The sequence below is a fragment of the Furipterus horrens genome, unplaced genomic scaffold (genome assembly GCF_987537825.1).
Source record: "Furipterus horrens unplaced genomic scaffold, mFurHor1.1.pri manual_scaffold_10, whole genome shotgun sequence".
Lineage (NCBI taxonomy): Eukaryota > Metazoa > Chordata > Mammalia > Chiroptera > Furipteridae > Furipterus > Furipterus horrens.
Genome location: NW_028327180.1, coordinates 72,278,372 through 72,299,215, shown reverse-complemented (window position 1 = coordinate 72,299,215; position 20,844 = coordinate 72,278,372). Strand labels below are relative to the sequence as shown.

Genomic DNA, 20,844 nt, shown 5'->3' with positions numbered 1-20,844 from the left:
TGCTTCTTACGTGTGTGAGTTCTTTTTCCCAAGCAGACCTTTAGCTGCTTGGGCAGAGCCCAGTCTTACCTCAAAGGGCCCATGGGCTTTGGAGTGGGACCCACCTGGGTTCAAACACTGGTCCTGTCCTTCATTTGTGTGACATTTGGAAAGCTGCCTATCCATTTGGAACCAGGAAAAATAATACCTGCCTGCCCAGGTTGTTGTGAAAATTAGAAGTACTGTGTGCATTGTCTGGTTTATTATAAGTGCTCAGTGAAATCACAACTAAAATGAAACTAGACTCATCCTAAATTCTCAGGATGTCAATGGACTGGGTTAAAAAGGCTTAAAAATCTGTCGACTTTTATGAGATTATAAAACTAATACATGAGTACATGCTCATTGCAAAAAAAAAAAAAAAAAAAATCAAGCAATGCAGAAATCAAAAACAGAAGTTTCTGCATCCTTCTCCCCCCCCCCCAAATTATCTTTGTCCCAGAAGGAACTACTATTAATGGTTTGGTGTGTATACATTTATCTAAATAATATATATTTTTACATAACTATTGCTCTGAAATGTGCTTTCATTAACCTATCTTGGAAGCCTTGCCCTGTCAATACATTCAGAAACACTTCAATCTTCTTAAGGGCTGCATAGCATTCCTGGTGTGGCCAGATCGTCACTTCAGTAACCATTCTTCTGTTGCTGGCCTTTTGAGTTGTTTTCAGTTTTCCTCTATTTCATACAATATGGCAGTGAATATTGTTTCTGTTACCTATTGCTGAGGAACAAAGCCCTCAACACATAGTGACTTACATCTTATGTGTCTATGGACTGTCTCAGTGCAGAAATTTTCAACGTTTTTCATCTCATGACACATAAATTAATTACTAAAATTCTGTGGCACACCAAAAAATACACTTTTTGCTGATCTGACAAAAAAAAGAAAATAGGTGTAATTTTGATTCATTCACACCAGATGGCTATTGTTGTGTTGGCTGTTGCCATTTTTTATTTGACAGTCTAAGGGAAAAGAGGTCAGTGCCCCTGACTAAATAGTCAGCTATTACATGTTTTAAAATTTTGTGCAGCATACTGTTTGAAATCGCTACCTTAGTGGTTCTTATGCCCATGGTATTGGTGAAGATGGAACATCCAAAATGAACTTACATGGCTGGCAGCTGGTGCTGGATGGTGGCTGGGAACTGAGCTGGGGCTGTCACCAGGAGCACCTTGGGTCCCTCTAACTGGTCTCTACCTGTGGTTTGGGTTTCTCACAACATGGGGCCAGGTTCCAGAATGTCAGTTATGCCATGTGCTATTGATCAAATCCAGTCACAAGGCAAGCCCAGAATCAAGGGGGTGAGGGAAAAGCTCTGCCTCTTGATGTGGGAACAGCATGGCAGGCAGGGGGAACTGAATTGCTGGAGGCCATTTCTGGAGACTGAATTCCATAAATATATAAATATAAATAGAGGAAGGAACAAAAGGAAGTTTACAGTTGTTTGTATGGAAAATAATGCAATAATTAGTAATAATACAAGAATAAACTGTTTCACATAAAACTGTAACCCTACTTTTACTCCACCGTGTATGTGTATGTGTATCCTCATGCTTCATACATCTTTGTAAATAGATGGGATTGTTTTTATAGGTTAATTTCTAAAAGGAAGTTGTTGGCTCAAAAGATATAGATGTTTCTAGATGGGAGGCTGTTGGGGGGGCTAGGTGAAAAGGTGAAAGGGATTCTGAAGTACAAATTACTAGTTATAAAAATAGTTGAGGGGGTGTAAAGTACAATGTAGGAAATATAGTCATAATATTGTAATCACTGTATCAGATGGGTACAGACTTATTGGGGATGATCACTTTGTAAGGTATATAAATGTCTAATCACTATGCCGTATACCTGAAACTAATATAATATTGTATGTCAACTGTAACTGAAAAATAAATTGCTTTTTTTTTTTTTCAGATTTAATGTGTTTTATTGATTAAAATATTACATTTGTGCCAATTTCCCTTCCCTCTGCTCCCCTCCACCCGGTGGCCCCCCTCCCTCCAGTTGTCCCCCCCTTTTAGATTATGTCCATTAGTTGTGCATACAGTTCCTCCCAACCTCTCTCCGAATAAATTGCTTTTTAAGAAAAGACATACACAGCTCCGATCTGGATAGCCACTGCCAACTGCCTGCGACGAAGCTGTTCTGACACACCCTCCCCAGGGAGGAACAGGCGTGCCCGCTGCTCCTCGCCCTCTCCAGTGCTGACTGTCATCAGTTGTTCTCATCTTTGTCAGGTTGATGGGTGAAAAACTGTACCTTGTGTCTACTACTAGTGGTATGGAACATCTTTACAACGCTTCATTCTCTACCCTTGAGAGACTAATCTGTGCTACACCCACGAATTTCCTATACCTCTGGCACCATCAAAGAAACAGGGAGGTGGTTTGGGGGCTTGTGGGGAGCAAAGATCTCCTATGAGGGCTCTGAATCAGGGCCTCATCAAACTATTCTGCTGCCTGCCACCTGCTTCTGACAGGGTTTCACAACGTTGGTGGGCAAATTATTAACCTTGTACTGTCTTCAGGCTCACTACTTACTTGGAAAGCTTTTTCAGAGGGCCCTGTCATTCTCAGTAACAGAATGTTCTGCCCCACACTGGAATTGTTGAGACCAGCTGTGAACTGTGAACCCAGGGGCAGGGCAGCAAAGGCCTGGTTGGGAATGAGGGGGTAGTGCGCTGCACATAGTGGGATCAGGCGGTTAAAATGTCCAGTTAACGTTGCAGGCTTTTTCCCTCTTATATTCCTATTTTCACACACACACACACACACACACACACAGATAAGAGGATATAGGCAATGATGACTTTGATAGAACAGTCCACAGTTTCATTCAAAGACACTCGCTGGTCAAGGTTGGTCCCACTGCTTCTTCAGCTTTAGATCTAAGCTTCAGTCTCCTAGGCTTCTCACACTAGCATGTCAGACAGTTTGGTTATAAGACATGGAAAAGCCAACCCATACTCTGGCATAAGCAGGAAAAAAAAAGAGGTTTATTGGATCACATACCAGGATGTCTGGGGGTGGACATGGGAATGGATTGGATTCAAGGCTCTGAAACAACACTCATCATCTCTGGACTCGGTCTCTGGGATCTTCCCTCCTCTCTTTCGACTCCTTGTGGTTCCTTATCCACGGGAGTTAAGTCCAGGCTGAGAGGGTATCCATCTCTGCTTGCCCAGCAAAGGTCTCTGGGGCCCATGGGCTCTGGCTCCCCCAGGGCCGCTTTTTCATCCCTGCTGCAAGCCCTGTGGCCCTGGGAATCTGGCGTGGTGATTGGCTTAGGCTGGGATGTGTGCTCCTCCCTGAGGCTTTTGTTTTGGACCATTGATTGTAGAGGAGGGATGGACCCCAAGCAAGCCCTAGGGGCTATTTCCTGAAGGCTGAAGAAAGGATATTGGGGATGTTGAGATCAAAAGTCCTTGGTCTCTCCATAGTGCACCTCATATGGTCATTCATTTAGTATATAAATACAATGGGAGGGATTTGGGGATCTAACTGATTCTCAGGTAAAACTAATTCATTTCATCCAAGGACCAACAGCAGTAAACAGGAAACTACAGATAATCCAAGAACAATAACCAGTGACCCCAAAGCCTGGCTTTAGTCATGGGTTGTGGTCTGTTTATCTACCTTCACTGAGTGGGTGAGAAAGAGGCCAGGCCCTCTTGCCCTAAGAAAGGGGAGGTGTCTGAGTGGTGAAAAGACCAAGAAGGACAGGAGAGTAGGAGCTGGCAGAGGTGGGGGGCTTCTTTTCAAAAGCCAATTACAGGATTAATATTTGTAAAATTGATTGTCTTTACTGCAAAATAGGAGTAGGGGTTTAGGTGAAGGGTATATATTTTCTTCAACCACAGCTCTAACTAGTTTGGAGAAGTCAAATGTCCTTCTTGGCCAGGCTGGGTGAACAACGCTGGGATGTGCTAACAGGCCCCATGGGGTCATTAGTCTCCTGTTAAACCTTTTATGGTTTGCTTTTTTGGTTTTGTTTTTTTGAGAAAACTCATGTTAAATATTTATTGTAGAGGAAAGGAATGCTGCTGCTTCCTCCTGCTTCTCCTACTGTGTTGCCGTTAGTTGTTTAATAAGCAGTAGAGTGCAGATGGTATAAAATCTAAAAGGCACAAAGTGCTCTGGGAAAGTCTGTGGGCCCTGGAACCCCTGCCCCTGCCGCCATCCCAGAGTCAGTCCCGGTGACCAGTTTCCGTTACACCCTTCCTGAGAGAGTCCACACACTGTTCTTTTTCAGAGAAAAATGGACCACATGCACATTACTGAACGACAACTTATTCTTTTGTTCTTTAAATAAAATAATTAGAGTTTTCCACTGCAGTGACTTTAAAGCCTCCGAGTTAAGGCCACAGAGGTAAAGGAACAAATCAGACCTCAGCTCCAGTCAGCTGACCTGTTGACCTCCACTGAATGCTCACTGGTTCTGGAGGTTTATAGACATCTGTGGGTTCTCGGCACTGTGCTCCCCTGTTCACAGGGCCTGCATCTTGAGCTGCTTCCTAGCACGTTGGACCAACAATGGTTTCACTCAGCATTGTTTGACCAACTCCCCTTCGCCTTACTGGCGTCTGGACTCCAAGTGGCCCACAGCTTCCGAACTTGAAACGCATCCTCAAAGTTCAAGATTTGTCACCACGGAGGATGTACCAAAGCTGCTGACTCAGAACCTGAAGGCATTTCTAAAAGAACAGGCCGAAAACTTTCTCAGCCAAGGGCATAGCTCCCCTGGAGAGTGTGATGTAGCCCCTCTGTGTTTCAGGCCTTGGGTTTGGGCCCTGGGGATACAGTGATGACTCATGCACAGTCCCTTTCCTCAAACAGCTCTGTGCAGCCCTGGGGAACAGCGGGTGCTGTAGAGAAACAATTACTCAGCGCCCCTCATGTAGGTCTCAGGCCCGCGGAGATGTCCGTGAATGAACAACATTCATTGTAGACATAAAAGTTCTGCTGCATTAAAAATAAAAAATCACTCTCTAGTCATTTCAATGCAGCAATCAGAGGGATGTATAAATGATAATACTGGTAATAATCTTCACTTACTGATGAGCAGAAATAATAAGTGCTGTGCACAGGGGTCAGGCCCTGTCCCCAGTTCTTCTAAGGTTTACGTCTAAGGAGCCCTGCAAGGTGGGGCTGAGTGTCACTCTCATTTCACAGGCAAGCACTAGGCCTCAGAGAGAGGAAGTCAGCAGCTCGAGGTCACAAAGTTCGGGCTCAGTGGAAGCAGCATTCACACCATGTCCTAAGGTGCCCACGCCTTAGGCCCTGTGCAAACCACTGCCCACCTGGCTCTGGGAAGGCGCCAACCCAGCCTTTGGCATATTGTTACAAAATAAAAATAGTATTCAAAGAGGGTAATTAACTATTTCTAGAAGAAATCCTTGATTCCCAGTAGAAAGCTTCTTACTGCTGAGCTAGATTTGTGTTCCAGCAAGAGGTAACGTTATTTAATAAAAAGAAACACCTCCATTAGTTTGTAGTAGGGCTATAAATTTTGTTCATGCCACTCTCAGATGTGCAGAGAAAGTCTAATGTATTTAAGGCTATAACGGGTAGAAGCTCCACCCCACCTCTATGTACTAGGGGCAGGAAAAAAGGACAACTTGTAATGGAGTCTGATTTTTTTAAACAGTCTCCTGAGGTTTCACTTGTTCTCGTCCTGATCTGAGAGGGGATGTGGGGAGGGGTGTGGGAGAATTCACAGTCTGGGGCAAGGGTCCCTCTGTCTTTGTTCTTGTCCTTGGGTGTGAGCTGGCGCCAAAAAGGACTGTTTCCTAGTCCTGTCCCTGTGCCATCCTGGTGTCTGCTATACGTCTGAATCCATTCCTTCTCCACTCAGGACCTGGTAGGACATCCTTGCAGATTTGTTTACTCCTTGGTGAATTCTGCTGTGTCTCTGTCTATTCCACCATCTTGGCACCTGGCAAGAGCTTCACCCTCAGCTTCTGGCTCTTAGCTCGGCATGCCCACCACACAGGAACTGAAGAAGTCTCCACAAGCAGCCCAGACCCTCTCCTCCTGGCCATACCACTTGGCCCAGTGTTTTCAGCCTTGTGCTGTGTTGCTGACCCTTCTGGAGGCCACATGAGAAGCAGGGCAGGACTCCCCCTCCCCCACCCACCACTCACCATGTTCTCTTCACCTGAGCTAGCCCCTAGCACTTCTCTGAAAGAATATTGGGACTTACGCACCTACATGTCAACCTCTTGAGTTTTCTGCTTGCCATCTTTTCCCCATAATCCATTGGGCAAGAAGGGTGGGCTTCTTGTTTCCTTCCTCTACATTCTATTTGTTTTCCCAACTCCAACCTCGTTAGCTAAGTCTGAATGGCAAACAGCAGTGAGAGGCGCCTCAGCATACCAATAATTTTCTCCAGAGAAATGATCATTTCTAACTGCTTCCATCTTTTTCTTTGATGCCCTAAAAGTGGATGTTTGCCAAGGGTTGTGAAGTCATTTTTGACAAACCCCTTTTTAACTCCCACACTGGTGGATTAGTGCCCTCTTTCAGCACATACGAATGATTGACATCAATGGTTCTGTTCTCAGCCACAGAAACCTCAGAGAAAGCTAAGATGTAGGAGTCATCTTTAACATCTGGGGTCTCGAGAACTGCAGTACCCTGAAAGTGTGTATATAGATACGTCATTCTGAGCCTCTCAACAAGCCTATAGGATGGGCAGATAAACTGAACATTAAACAGCTTTAGTTATTGAATAGATCAAAATGAACTGGGCTAATAAAAGAAGGACATGATAGGCATTGTTGAATTTGAGTTAATTTTTCCAGTTTTAGATTTTTTTTTTCCCCATGGATTTACCCCATGTTTGCCATGTTTGTTTGATTTTGTTTGGCTGTTTGAGTTTCCTTTTGATAGGTAGGCTTAAGTTGATTTTAAACATTTTAAAAAATCATTTAATCTTTCAAATATTTATGTAGTCATCTTTTTTTTTTTTTTTTTTTTTTTTGACATGTGGAGGCCACATTCATATGAGAGAGCCATATTTTTCAGGAGCAAAATATTCCTGGTTTGGGTTGGAACTAAAGATGTCAACATTTTATGGGACCCTGTGTAGTAGATCCCAAATTCAACACCACCTGGACAAGTTGGCCAGGAATGCCACTTTCTGAAATAGGTTTTTAGAGCTGATGTTACTGAAGAAAAAGCAATGACAGGAGGTATATATCCCGTGGTCAAATAGGCTTGGGAAACAGGTTAAACAAAGTCAACCAGGCCCCTTAAGTACTGGACTTCTCAACCCTTCCACAGTACACACCACTGTGTTAATCCCAGGATGGGACTATTGCAGATAGTATCGCCCTAACGTATTTTCTGATGAGCACTCGTGGGGCTAATGTATGGAATCCTCTCTGGAAAGTGTGTATCTAGGATGAACCATGAAGAGGAAAACAAGAAACTCATATTATCCTAGTATTTCCTTGTGAACAAAATCTGTGGTTCCTGAGTCAAGAAAAAGCCTGCGGGATGGAACAATTTCCATGGTTGGCAGAGAGCCCAGGGTCAGCACAAGCTTCCTCATGCCTCCAAAAGAAGCACATGGTTCCAGAGGAAGGGATGGGGTTGTGCAGCTTGGCTTAGAGGTGGGGGAGGGTCTGTTTAGCCCCAAGAAATAAGTATCCTTCAACCCAAAAATGAACAGGAATTTCAAGAATTTGCCTTCTTTGCCCTAGTACCATATTGCTTTAGACCATTGGTTTTCAACCTCTTTCATCTCATGGCACACATAAACTAATTACTAAAATTCTGGGACACACAAGGAAATTAGTTTTTACTGATCTGACAAGAAAAAAAAAAGGTATAATTTTGATTCATTCACACCGGACAGCTATTGTTGTTAGCTGTTGTCATTTAAAAAAAATATTTAAAATATTTTTAAATTTATTTTTCGAGAGAGGGGAAGTGGGGGAGAAAGAGCAGGAGAGAAACATCGATCGGTTGCTTCTCGTATGTGCCTGACTGGGGACTGAACCTGCAACCCAGGCATGTACTCCTACCGGGAATTACACTAGCAACCTTTTGCTTTGCGGGATGACGCCCAGTCCACTGAACCATACTGGTCAGGGCTGCTGTCATTTTTTTTATTTGACAGTCTAAGGGAAAAGAAGTCAGTGTCTTGACTAAATAGTCAGGTATTGCATGTTCTAAAAATTCTTGCAGCACACTTGTTGAAAATTGCTGCGTTAGACTGCAAATATGATTCTAGCCACGTAAGATTTGAATGACAACTACAGTTAGTTGTAATAGGGTTCCTTCTCTGTTTTGTTGTCATGTAGGCCCTTTAACCAACGTCTTCGAGATGACTGGGTTAACTAGAGCAAGTGGGTATTAGCAATTTGAACTGACTCTCCAAGCCTGTGGGCTGATCGCAGTTGGGTGGCTCAGTGAACATTTAAGGGCTTGAGGAGGGAGCTGGGCCCCATCTCCCACTAGGCTAGAACCGTAGACTGGGTTGGCTTTCCCAATGAATAAAGACCGCCTGAATGTAACTCTGTGTGTGTGTGTGTGTGTGTGTGTGTGTGTGTGTGTGTGTGGGTGGTAGGGGGCATCAGGTTCAGAGGGTTCTGAAAGAATCTATAGATAGGAACAAAATCTTGCCCACCTGGGAAAGTCCTCTTGTGCTATATACCACCCTCTAACAGATTTATATGTCTGAGGTATGAAGCCAGTTCTTGGAGAAGCAATACTATAAAAACAAAGCCACAGGGTATAAATTCGCCTACTGAACAAGCCATAAATCAGTGGTGAGGGCATACAGGGCCCTGCAGAAGCCCACTACCTGCGGAATCAGGGGACAACATGGCTCATGGGGCCTCTAGGGGGCCTGTCATGTCTGCTTCAATATAATCAAAGATTTCCTCCTCTCCTTCCCCACACCAGCCTCAGCCCTGGGAACTGAGATGCTGCTTATTAGAACCTGGTGGTAGCTGTGGTCTGTCCATTTCTGAAGGCCACCAATGCTTCTTGGAGTTTCTGCCACATAACCCTTGTGCTTTTGAATCATTAGGGCGGTGGTTAATAATGGCTAATATTTATTGAATGTTTATTATATGCCAGGCACCATTGAATCATTTTCTTACTCTTTCATATCTCAGTTCCTTTAGAGATTGTTGATATAGGTTGTGTTTTGTCTGTTCCTGCTATTTTACAGCAGCTACACAATCCGTTGCATTTAATAGATGAATGAGTGACATTTTGGGGGGAGGGTCTCACCTGCCCACTGACTCCCAGTCCCTAAGGAGTACCCCCTCCACCATCAAGAATGGGCCCAGGAGCCGAGTTTGTACTGCTCCCCTGACTGTAAGAGGTGAACCATTCAGATTCTGTCTCCTGGGATTTTGGAACTGGGGACCAGCTGGGGCAGGTAAAACAGGAGCTGTGGATCATCATTACCATCTTCTACCACATGCGCCACATGCGTCACATGCACAGAGAACAGAGGAAGGAGGGCTGCCAAGAGAGGACAATGGAGTAGATGTGCAGAGAGCAGCACAGAAAAGTGACCAGAGAATTTGAGGAGGAGGGTGTCTGTCCTGGGTGCTGGTGGCTCTCCAGGTCCTGATTCCTTCCACTCATGAGGCCTGACTGCTCTTCCTGCCGTGGACTCTGAGAGATACACCTGAATCCTTACATACTCATCCTCTTTACTTTGAGTTGATTTTCTACTGCTTACAACCAGAGAGCCTTGCCTAAGCAACGTGAAACCTAAGTGATCCTTAGTTTAATTCCCAAGTATTTCATCAGCACACCTTAATGGCTTTATATTTACAATATATCTAGAATCTGACCATTTCTTACACCTCAACTGCTGCCAAGTCTCCATTATCTCACTGGATTATCACAACAGACTCTCAGCTGGTCTTCCTCCTCCTCCTCCTGCCTCCCTCCAGTCTGTTCTTCATCCAGCAGCCAGATGGGCAGAGGCCCCCCACTGCTTCCCCTCTCTTCCTTTTGCTTCCTGTTTTTTCCTTCCTGAACAGATTGGTCCTAAAGCCATTAGGTGGGACAAAGCAAGGTCAGTACTTGGTGCACCTGGGGAGAGCTGCTGTGATTCAGAATGAGGCTGGAGTCTGAATGGGGTAAGGAGGGTGTTTATGTAGAAAGACTAACTGATATGAGTCAGAACCCAAAGGGATGAGAAGGCATCGAAGGAGAAGGGATGCCAGAGCCTTTGAAGGGTAGAGGTGTCCAAGTGGTATGGGGGTGCTCTCATGTGGGAAGATGGGAAGAGAGAACCTGGGTGGGACAGAGCATGACCATTGGGAGGAGAGCCTTATTATGGGGTATAAGAGCCCAGATAGAGTAAGAAAGGTATCTACACAGAGGAGCGGCCTGGCACGGAAGCTCAGAGTCCAAGCAGAGTGAGGACCATGCCCATATGAGTGGGAGTTGTCCTGGCACAGGACTCAGAGGGTAAGAAGGGTATCCAGGGGAAAGGATGGTGACAGCAGATTGGTGACAGGGAGAGTGATCAAATAAGTAAACATTATCAGTACTAATGAGAGCCAGGTTTCTCACTGTCAGAAAAGGGAGTTGCAATTATGGAGAAAAATAAAACATACAACAGCCCTGCAGTGTTGAATTGAAATTAGGGATACCTATCAGAACTCATAGCTTTCAACACATAGCTAGGTGGATGATAGGGAGATAGATAGACAGATATGAATGTCCACTGTCTCTGACCATTGGGGACCCAGAAATAAGAGACACCTTAATAGCAGTGAACACATCTAAAACACACTCCTTGGAGAAATGGCTGATTTCTAAATTAGAGCATAGAAAGTACAAGAAGAGCCTGGAACATCTTATGCCAGAAAGCAAGGAAGTGCTCCAAAAATGATGGGGAAATGTCAGATGGACACAGAAGCCAGCTTGAAGGGGCTTCTCCTGGTCAAATTTGGGACAACATGGACATCAAAATAAATAATGATAGTGATAGATTATAACCTACTGACTAACTTAGGAAACCATTACTCCATACTAATATAAATGAACAAATATAATGTAGTTTCAAATATTCTTTCCACAAGCTGTTTGTAATTTCAGAGGGGAAAAAAGTAACTTTACAATGAAGTCTTTAGACATTAATGAAATGATCAAAGTGAGCATCATCAGCAAGGGGACACACTGAAATCACGTACCACTAATAGGGTGCATGAAGAACACAGTCTCCCTTCTTTGATGTTATTGCCAGAGATGCATAACCAGAATCTAATCATAAGGACCAAATTGAAAGACATTCTATCAAATAACTGACTTGTAATCTCCAAAAGTGTCAAGGTTGGGAAGGCTGAGGACATGTTCCAAATGGAAGGAGACTGAAGATAAGATACATGGCACCATGTGTGACATTGCCCTGTGTCTGGACCACAGGGATTCAGTTGATCTGAGCTAGGCTCTACTGGTCTTGGCTCTAGGCTTTGGATTGAGGCTAGGTCAGCCCCATGTCTCTCAACCTCCTTGATTCTGCAGGTGCCTGAGACACATTCCTTTTATGACTAAAAAGCCAGTCAAGCTCAACAGTACACTCATATTTTAAGTTTCTGCTCACCTCACATCTGAAATGTCAAACTGGCTAATGCAAGTCACAAAGCCAAGCCCAATGTCAAGGGTGGAAAGGCACTCTTCCCTTCTTAAAACCATGACAAAGGTATGGATGTGTGCTACTGCTGCTGTAGGCCAGTAAAGCATTGAGACCAACAACCCAGCCTACCACACTTATTATGTGCCTTAGACCTTTTCTTGGCACACTGTATGGTCTGAAAATTTCCATCGTGGGTACGTATTAGTACCAACCACACTGTGAGGTCCAGGAAGGTGCTTATCCTGACTGATCAAGTGCTGCCAAAGGCTTTTCTATTTTTGTTGGGGAAGAGACTAAAATTAACATGTCAATGTTCCTTACCTATGTTAGTTCCAGGCATAGGTGGCCTTCTTGCAATCTGGACCTACCCGCTAAAACGTAAAATGTGCCAACTTTTGAAGATACCAGTTTCATTTCTTCATCCTAGAGAAATAACCACAGGTGTGGTTTAAGGAAGAAAAATAAAAGGACTTGAACAAGGGTGCTTCTTAGAGCATGGTTTATAAATGTGACAAAGGGGAACTTTCCAATGGTCCTTCAATATGGGAGGAGTTAAATAATGCTGGCATTTCCATGGTAGTTAAAAAGACTGAAGAAGGAATTATAGTTATGTGTTCTTATCAGCTCAGTTAGAGCAGAGGAACTACTAAGCAGTATTAATGTGTGTGTGTGTGAGGGGGTGGTTAGACAGTCTTTCGAAGTCTGTTGTCCTCTCATCTGATCCACAAGGCAGACAGGTAAGAGAAGAGTGGGGCTGGCCAGGCGTAGCAGCTCAAGATTTCCCTCTGTCCAGTTTTCTGCTACCTCCTTCCTTTCACGGATGTTGATCCCTAATAAATATCTTGGACCCTTAACTTCATATCAGCATCTGCTTCTGGAGACCCCAGTCTGTGACAGCTGGTATAGGGAATGGTCCAAGAAAGCAGGTGGTAAGGTGGGATTTGGGGCTGGGTCCCTTATTCCAGGGCTGACCATGAGTAAGGTGGAGCACAGGCAGCTCCTGGGATGAAGTGGTGGCCCAGCTTTATAAATCCCCCTGGTGGTGAAGTGGGAGATGCAAGAGTAGGCATGGCAGGTGTCTGAAAGCTATGGAGATCCTAGAGCTGTGAGGGTAAAGGAATTGGGTGTCTATTACTAAGCCCCTCTGATACTCTGTGGAGAGATAATGGACAGCCGAGGGCCAGTAACAGGTATATGAAGGGCAGGTATGAAAGCCAGAGGGCCTCTTTGTTCCCTGCAAAGAAGCTCTAATCTCTTTCAGAAGAGGCCAGAGACCCATACTGAAGAAGGAAATATAGTTATGTGTTATAGTTAACAGTCGAAGTGGCTGAACCAAAGAAAGTGAAATGCCCACCTAAGCAGTTGTATTATGCTAAGGTTGAGATCCAGGGACTCTGACATCACTAAAAAGTTCAGTGATTGCTCTCCTTTGTAATCAAGGGCTGAATGGCTGCTATAGACTTTGTCTCCCTGATAGGATGGTGATGATAGGACCTACAAATAAGTCAGGGACAAGGCTTTAACTTCCAAAAGCCAGGAACCACAATGACCATAATGGCTTGGCAGAACTGAAGTGGTCGCCAAGAGTGCCTGACAGAAATTTATGGAAATAGTTAATGTATCAGTGTCTCTAGGGGCGAATAGCTGGATAGTTGATTAAGGTGCTACTCTTCTGCTTGTACCAGCAGAAGAAATCAAGAAGAGATGAATAGAAGATGCACTCCCTTGCCTAGTTTCCAGACTTAAGCCAGTTTTTAGGACTGGAAGCCACTGACTTCAGAAGTGGCTGGGTCTTCAAAAAGACTAATACTGTGGCATGTGATATCTCTCTCCTTCCCACAAAGGGCACCTGTGGTCATTTATTCAGGTCATTCTGCAGTGGAGAACTGGGAGTGTGTAGATATTTAAGAACTGTTGGAGACAAGGTCAGAGTTGACATTGATACCCAAAGACCTGAAGTGTCATCATAGTTCTGTTAGAGGGGAGCATAGGGCCCATGCAATAAATGGAGTCCTGACCCAGAGCCTGCTTACAGTGGGTCTGTTGGGTCCTACCACTACCAATGTGCATTTTTTCCCATACCTACTCCACCTCTCTACCCACCTGATTTGAAGTTTTTTGAGAATGGGACCAGTGTCTTTGCATTCCCCTCACTGGCTGGCATGATGCCCACCTTGCACCATGAGTTAGGTACTTAATAAATACAAGTTTAATTGAAGCTTTTCTCAATCACTCCCTGCTGGATGGGAGCAATACCTCCCCCGGATGCCTATAGCTTCCAACATTTATTATACACGTATTTGGAGCTTTAAACCCACACTGCTCTTACTTATTTTTTAGAACTTTTATTATTAAATAATTATAGACTTCAAGAAGTTGCAAAAATAGCACAGCAGGGTCCTGTCCATCCCTTGTCCCTTCACCCATTTTCCAAGTGGTAGCATCTTACATAACTGTAGTACAGGAACAAAGCAGGAAATTGATGGTACAATACCGTTAACTAGACTACAGATCATGTTTGGACTTCACCAGTTTTTTATGTGCTTTTTTGGGGTGTGCATGTAGTCATATTGGATTTTTATCACCTATAGAGAGACTTGTGTGACCACCACTACAATCAAGATACAAAACTGTCCCATCACTACAAAGGAATACCCTCCTGCTACCCCATTATAGTCATATCCTGTCCCTATCCCTGACCCCTAATAACCACTGATCTGTTCTCCAAACCTATAATCTTGGCATTTTGAGAATGTTATATAAATGGAATGGTGTAACATGTTACCCTTTGAGGTTAGCTTTTTAAATTCAGCATAATGGCCTTGAGTTGTACTCAAGTTATTACATACGTTCCTTTTCATTGCCGAGTGGTACTCCAATATTTGGATCTATCATAGTTTTATCTGGTCCCCTGCTTAAGGACATTTGGGTTGTTGCTTTTTGAGAATTGCAAATAGAGCAGCTTGGAACATTCGTGGACAGATCCTTGTGTGAACATAATTTTCATTTCTCTAGGATAAATGCCCAGAGCTGTGATTGCTGGGTCACATGGTAAGTGTGCTTAATTTTATAAGAAACTACTAAACTGTTTTCTAGAATGGCTGAACAGTTTAACATTTCTGCCACTCGAGTGGGAGCTCTGCATCCTCGCCAGCACTTGGGAGAGTCAGTATTTGGTTTTTAGCTGTTCTAATACATGTGTGTTGGTTGTCACTGTGGTTTTAATTTGCATTTCCCAATTGGCTAATGATGCTGAACATCCTTTCATGTGCTTATTTCCTTCCTCATATCTCTTTGTAGAAGTCTTTCTCTATTTTCTATTGGATTATTTATATTCTTTTTTTTAAATATATTTTTTATTGATTTTATTATTATTATTATTTTTTTTTTTTTTTTTTTTTTAAAAAGAGCTGATGTTTTATTATCTGACTGGGAAACCAGACGCTCCACCAGTCCGGGGTGGGGGTGAGGGGGCTTAATCCTCCTCCTCATCGTCGCCGGCTCCAGCCCCGCCCTGGCCCTTCTTGGCGTTCTTCCTCTTCACGCGGCCAGGGCGGCCACCCCCGTACGGGGACCGGAGGGAGAAGTCGATGTGCTTCTGGGAGTCCAGGCGGACAATGAAGGACGGGATGTTCACCACCTGCTTACGGACCCTGATGTGCCGCTGGCAGATCAGCACGCGGGCATGATGGATGGACTTGGCCAGGCCCAGCTTGAAGACCTGGGTCTGCAGGCGCCTCTCCAAGAAATCCTCGATCTTCAGGCCCAGGATGTAATCCAGCTTCATCTTGCCCTCGTCCAGCACCCCAATGCGCACAAGGCGCCGCAGCAGGGCGTTGCCTTCAAACAGACGCCGTGGGTCTTTCTCGTCCAGCGTCAGCAGCTCCCGAGCAGCCTTGCGGATCTTGGCCAGAGTAAATTTGACCCTCCAGACCTCACGTTTGTTCCGGAGCCCATACTCTCTGATCAGCTTCAACTCTTGGTCAAGGCGGGATTTCTCAAACGGTCTCCGCGGGGTCACATAGGTTTTGCGACAAACCCAGCTCCGGGCTACCGGCACGTTGGCTCCGCTCGCCCGTCTGCGCGCGCAGCTCTGGAAAACTGAGAAAGAGGTGATTTTATTATTTGTTTTTAGAAAGAAGGGAAAGGTGGGAGAGAGGGAGAGAAACATGAACATGTGGTTGCATCTCATGCGCCTCCAACTGGGGATGTGGCCCACAACCCAGGCATGTGCCCTGACTGGGAATCGAACCTGGGACCCTCTGGTTCACAGGCTGGTGCTCAATCCACTGAGCCACACCAGCCAGGGCAGATTATTTATATTCTTACTGGTGAGGTTTTGTTTGTTTTGTTTTTGGTACACGGTACATTAAAACTTTTTTTTATATATATATTTTATTGATTACGTTGTTACAACAGTTTCAGTTTTTTCCCCCCTTTGCTCCCCTCCGCAAGTATCCCCCTTCCCCCAGCAATCCCACCCCCCTCTTACTGGTGAGTTTTAAGAGTTCCTTTTATATTCTGGATATAAGCCCTTTGTTAGAAATGTGATTTGTGACTTCCGGCCAAGATGGAGGCCTAGACAGACACGCTGTGTCTCCCTCCACAACTAAGAAGGAATACAACTGCCTCAAAACTAGAGACAACCAGAAGTTCCAGAAAATCAAGCTGCATGGAAGTCCAGCAAACAACGATGTAAAGAAGAAATACTTATCCAGACAGGTAGGAGAGATGGAGCTGGGGAGGAGAGGACGCAGTGTGGTGGTGGCAGCAGCAGCAGAAGGCAAGTGGAAAGCACAGTTACATGTTTTAAAAAGTCGGGAGGGACACCTGGGGAGTGCTCTCAGCACCAGACCTGACTACATAGCTCATGTTCCCAGCACCGAGGGAGATAAAGCTTGATTGTGTCTGATTGTGTAAACCAGTGGGGGTTGGGGCAGAGGAGGAAACTGCCAGTCTCTCAGTGGAGTCTGCATGTTTAAAGGGCCCCCATGGTCCTAGAATGTCTGCACTCACCCACTCTGGGAACAACGGCCAGGGCAACAGCTAGAGAGGCGCCAGTCCTATACAGAAGTGGGAGAAGTGCCTGGAAAAAGAGGTGAGTGCTGAGCAAGCAGCATTGTTCTCTCTCAGATCCCTCATATACAGTGCCACAACGTGGTGAAACAGGTCGCCCATACTGATGATTACCTAAGGCTCCTCCCTTTACAACATAACAGGTGCGAAGCTCTACCTAAGACACAGAGGCAACAAATACAGGAGCCTGTCAAGATGAGGAGATAGAGAGGTATGGCCCAAAAGAGGGAACAGATCAAGGTTCCAGTGGGAGAACTAAGCGATGAGGAGATAGCCAACCTAACAGAGTTCAAAACACTGGTGATGAAGATGCTCACAGGCTTGACAGATATGCTTAAGTATGGCAAACTCATAAGGGAAGAACTGAAGGCTATGCTAAATGAAACAAAGGAAAATCCACACAAAATCAATGATGAATGGAAGGAAACCAGGGTTCAAATTCATGATTTAGAACATAAGGAAGAAAAAAACAGTCAATCAGTACAGAATGAGGAAACAAGAATTGAAAAAAATGAGAGGCTTAGGAACCTCTGGGACAACTTTAAACGTGCCAACATCCGAACTATAGGGGTGCCAGAAGGAGAAGAGGAAGAGCAAGAAATTGAAAGCTTATGTGAAAAAATAATGAAGAAAAACTCCCCAAATTTATTGAAGGAAATAGACATATAAGTCCAGGAAGTACAGAGAGTCCCAAACAAGCTAAACTCAAAAAGGACCACATCAAGACACATCATCATTAAAATTCCAAAGTTTCAAGATAAAGAGAGAATCTTAAAAGCAGCAAGAGGAAAGCAGAGCGTTACCTAGAAAGGGGCGCCTGTAAGACTGTCAGCTGATTTCTCAAAAGAAATTTTGCAGGCAAGAAGGGACTGGCAAGCAGTATTCAAAGTGATGAAAAGAAAGGACTTACAACCAAGATTACTCTATCCAGCAAAGCTATCATTTAGAATGGAAGGGCAGGTGGAGTGCTTCCCAGACAAGGTAAAGCTAAAAAAGTTTATCATCACCAAGCCATTATTATATGAAATGTCAAAGGGACTTACTTAAGAAAAAGAAGATCAAAATTCTGAACATTAAAATAACAATAAACTTAAACTATCAACAACTGAATCTAAAAAATAAGAACAAAATCCAACTAAGCAAACAAGAATAGGAACAGAATCATAGGTATGGGGATCTCTTGGAAGGTTATCAGCTTGGAGGGGAAAGGGGAAGAAATGGGGAAATGGTGCAGGGATTAAGAAGCATAATTTTTTGGTACAAAATAGACAGGAATTTAAGAACAATATAGGAAAGGGTGAAGCCAAAGAACTTATATGCATGGTCCATGGACATGAACTAAGAGGGGGTGGGATTGCTGGAGGGAAGGGGGGTACTGAGCAGAGGGGAGCAAAGGGAAAAAATTTGGGACTACTGTACCTAATCAATGAAATACTTTTAAAAAAATGTGATTTGCAAATATTTTCTGTGGCTTGTCTTCTCATTTCTTAACAGAGTCTTTCACAGAGTAAAAAATTTAAGTTTTGATGAAATCTAGTTTATCAATTGCTTTCTTTTATAGACTGTGATTTTGGTGTCAGGTCTAAGAATTCTTCACCTAAAAATCTTTGTGAAGATTTTTCTCCTATGCTTCCTTCTAAAAGCATTATATTTTACATTTAGATCAATGATCTACTTTGAAAATTAATTTTTTATAAGGTGTGAGGATTTAGCTCGAGTATAGTTTTGCTTATGAATTCTTTAAATAATTATTCTAAGACTTTGTTAAATGCTCTGATTTATTCATTACTTTTTAATACAATCACCTTTTACACTATCTAAAAAGTAAGACTAAAAGTAGGGACCACAGCTTATGTTTCTTGATGTCTCCTTCTGAACCTAGTGTTCATTCATTCAACAGATAGTAATTGAATAGGCATTATTGTTAGAATTATGCTAGGTGCTCAGAATATGTCTGTGTTCTTATGGAGCTAATACCCTAGTGGAGAAGAAAGACAATAAAAAATACTTAGAAATAGATAACATTGTGATGAAGCACTCAGAAGAAAAAAAACCTTACAGAGATAAGGACCTCCTACATGGATAGGGAGGTGCACTCAAAAGAAGGTTATGCCTAAGCTAAGATCTTAAGATCTGTGATATCATTTTGACTGTCATTAAGGAAGAGGGATACGGAGAAGCCCTAACTCTGTTGGTCCAGCCATCTGTCCATCTCTATACCTTCCAACACTCACAGCTGAAAAAGGCACTTGAAAATATTTATCATTTTATATTATAAAAAAAAATATATATATATATATACATATATATATATATATATATGTATATATATACAGTATAATATATCTCCTGACAAGGAAAAATATCCTCAACATATTGTTCAGTGAAAAAAGACAGTTTCAGGAAATTATTGCCTTTCTCCCTGCCACTTGGCACACCACCCTTTAGCCGCCAGAGTTCCCCAGCCCCCTGATTTCTTCCCCTTGGGCAGTGATAAGGCTCCAGATACTTGAGAAGGTTCCAGGTAGTCTCTGTTGGTGACTGACCCTCCGAATTATGTCATGGCCTTCCCACCCTGCACCCCTCCCCACCCCTATTCTCAAGTCTACCTGGGGAGAAAGCAGGTGTTCCCAGCTCAGAGAGCTGAATGGCTAGACTGGGAGGCCGGGAGCCTGGTGGACCAAGCAGAGCCCAGCAGGATCCTGGCCTAGGAGGAGGGTACAGGGGCGTCCCCAGTGTCTACAGCCCAATGTGGTTTTGTGGTTGCCCTTGGATTTTGGATGTTCATAAAAGAAGCTGCCAGCTGCCTGCCTGCCACGTGGGTGAGGCTCTGCGGGTCGAGTGCCTTTCTAAGAGCTGAGTGGGCTGACGGGCCCAGCACAGCGGCCTGTGAGCCTTCCGGTCGGCTCCCTGGAGTGCTTAGCGAGGTCAGGCAGGGAGACCCAAACGGCCTGCATGGGGCCCTCTGGCAACGGAACAGGAGACAGGCAGGATTCCACACCGTGTCTCTCAGGGGTCCCAAAGGGCCTCCAAGTTTTTCATTCTCTCTGTTTGCTCTGGGCTGTACCCTTCTCTGGGCTTACCCCTCATCACCCATCTCTCCAGAAGCCTGGCGGCACGTAGCACTCGCAGGCACAGGGCGGCGAGCCTCCACCTTCCCAGGGCATTCTCAGCAGATGTGTGTTTCGGGAGACACGGAAGTGTTGGGGGTGAGGGTTGAGTGGATTTTTTTCTCTCCTGTGAGCACTGTCAGCCAGTAAGAACTTCCAAGCAGAGACAAAAAATCATTGCTTTTAATATCCGAGGGCAATCTGATCTTTGCTGAAGGACCTGGCAGGGCCTCCCGTTGCTAGTGGAAGAGAGCTGTAGAGACCAGTGTCTGGGGCCTGTCACTGCGATAACGTGGCCTGCCAGCTCTGGGGCTGGAGGGTCCTGTCCCAGCCCTGGGGTCTCTGCAAGACTTAACCAGGAGGCTACCTTGGTTACGCAGACTGAATCTCGGTGAGTCCAGTTACTCATTACCTCTCCCTGGGTTTGGCCTGACATGAGTAGGCAGCCTTGCCTCCTGGCATTTGGTCTACCCACCCCGACTCACTCCTCTGGAGGTGTGTCCCCAACCTTTGTCCACAGCAGGTAGGGGAGGAGGCCAGTTGGGCTGGGATGGGACTCAGTCTCTTCTTGCACTTGACACTTCCCTCAGACGTGATGCTTGTTCCCTGGTACCTCACTGTCTGGCTCTGGCTCTAAGGACAGGCCCTTCTCCTCCTCCTTGCAACCTAGAGACACCAGGATCCCTGAGAATGGCCAGGGACTAGGGTGTGGCCTACAGGTCACCCACTGTGTTCATGACACATTATCTACCCATTCCTTTTAGACCCTCACTGCAGAGACTCTAGTCACCAGGTTCCTGCACTGGTGTACCTCCTGGAGGCCTAGGTAACACCCCAAGCTTCAGATAAGCTCAGGAGAATTGGCTGCAGTGCCAGACTGCCTGGGTTCAAACCCTGACAGATTACTTACCTGATCTGTGATCTTAGACAAATCACATGACTTTGCTGCGGTTCAGTCTCCTCTTCTGTATAATGGAAATAAGGACACGTTACCACCT

The 20,844-nt window shown here is 44.6% G+C and overlaps 1 pseudogene; it reads right to left on the bottom strand.

The window, feature by feature from the left end:
* Nucleotides 1-15,065: 15,065 nt before the first annotated feature.
* Nucleotides 15,066-19,833, bottom strand: LOC150000614 (small ribosomal subunit protein uS4 pseudogene; annotated as a pseudogene).
* Nucleotides 19,834-20,844: the final 1,011 nt, after the last annotated feature.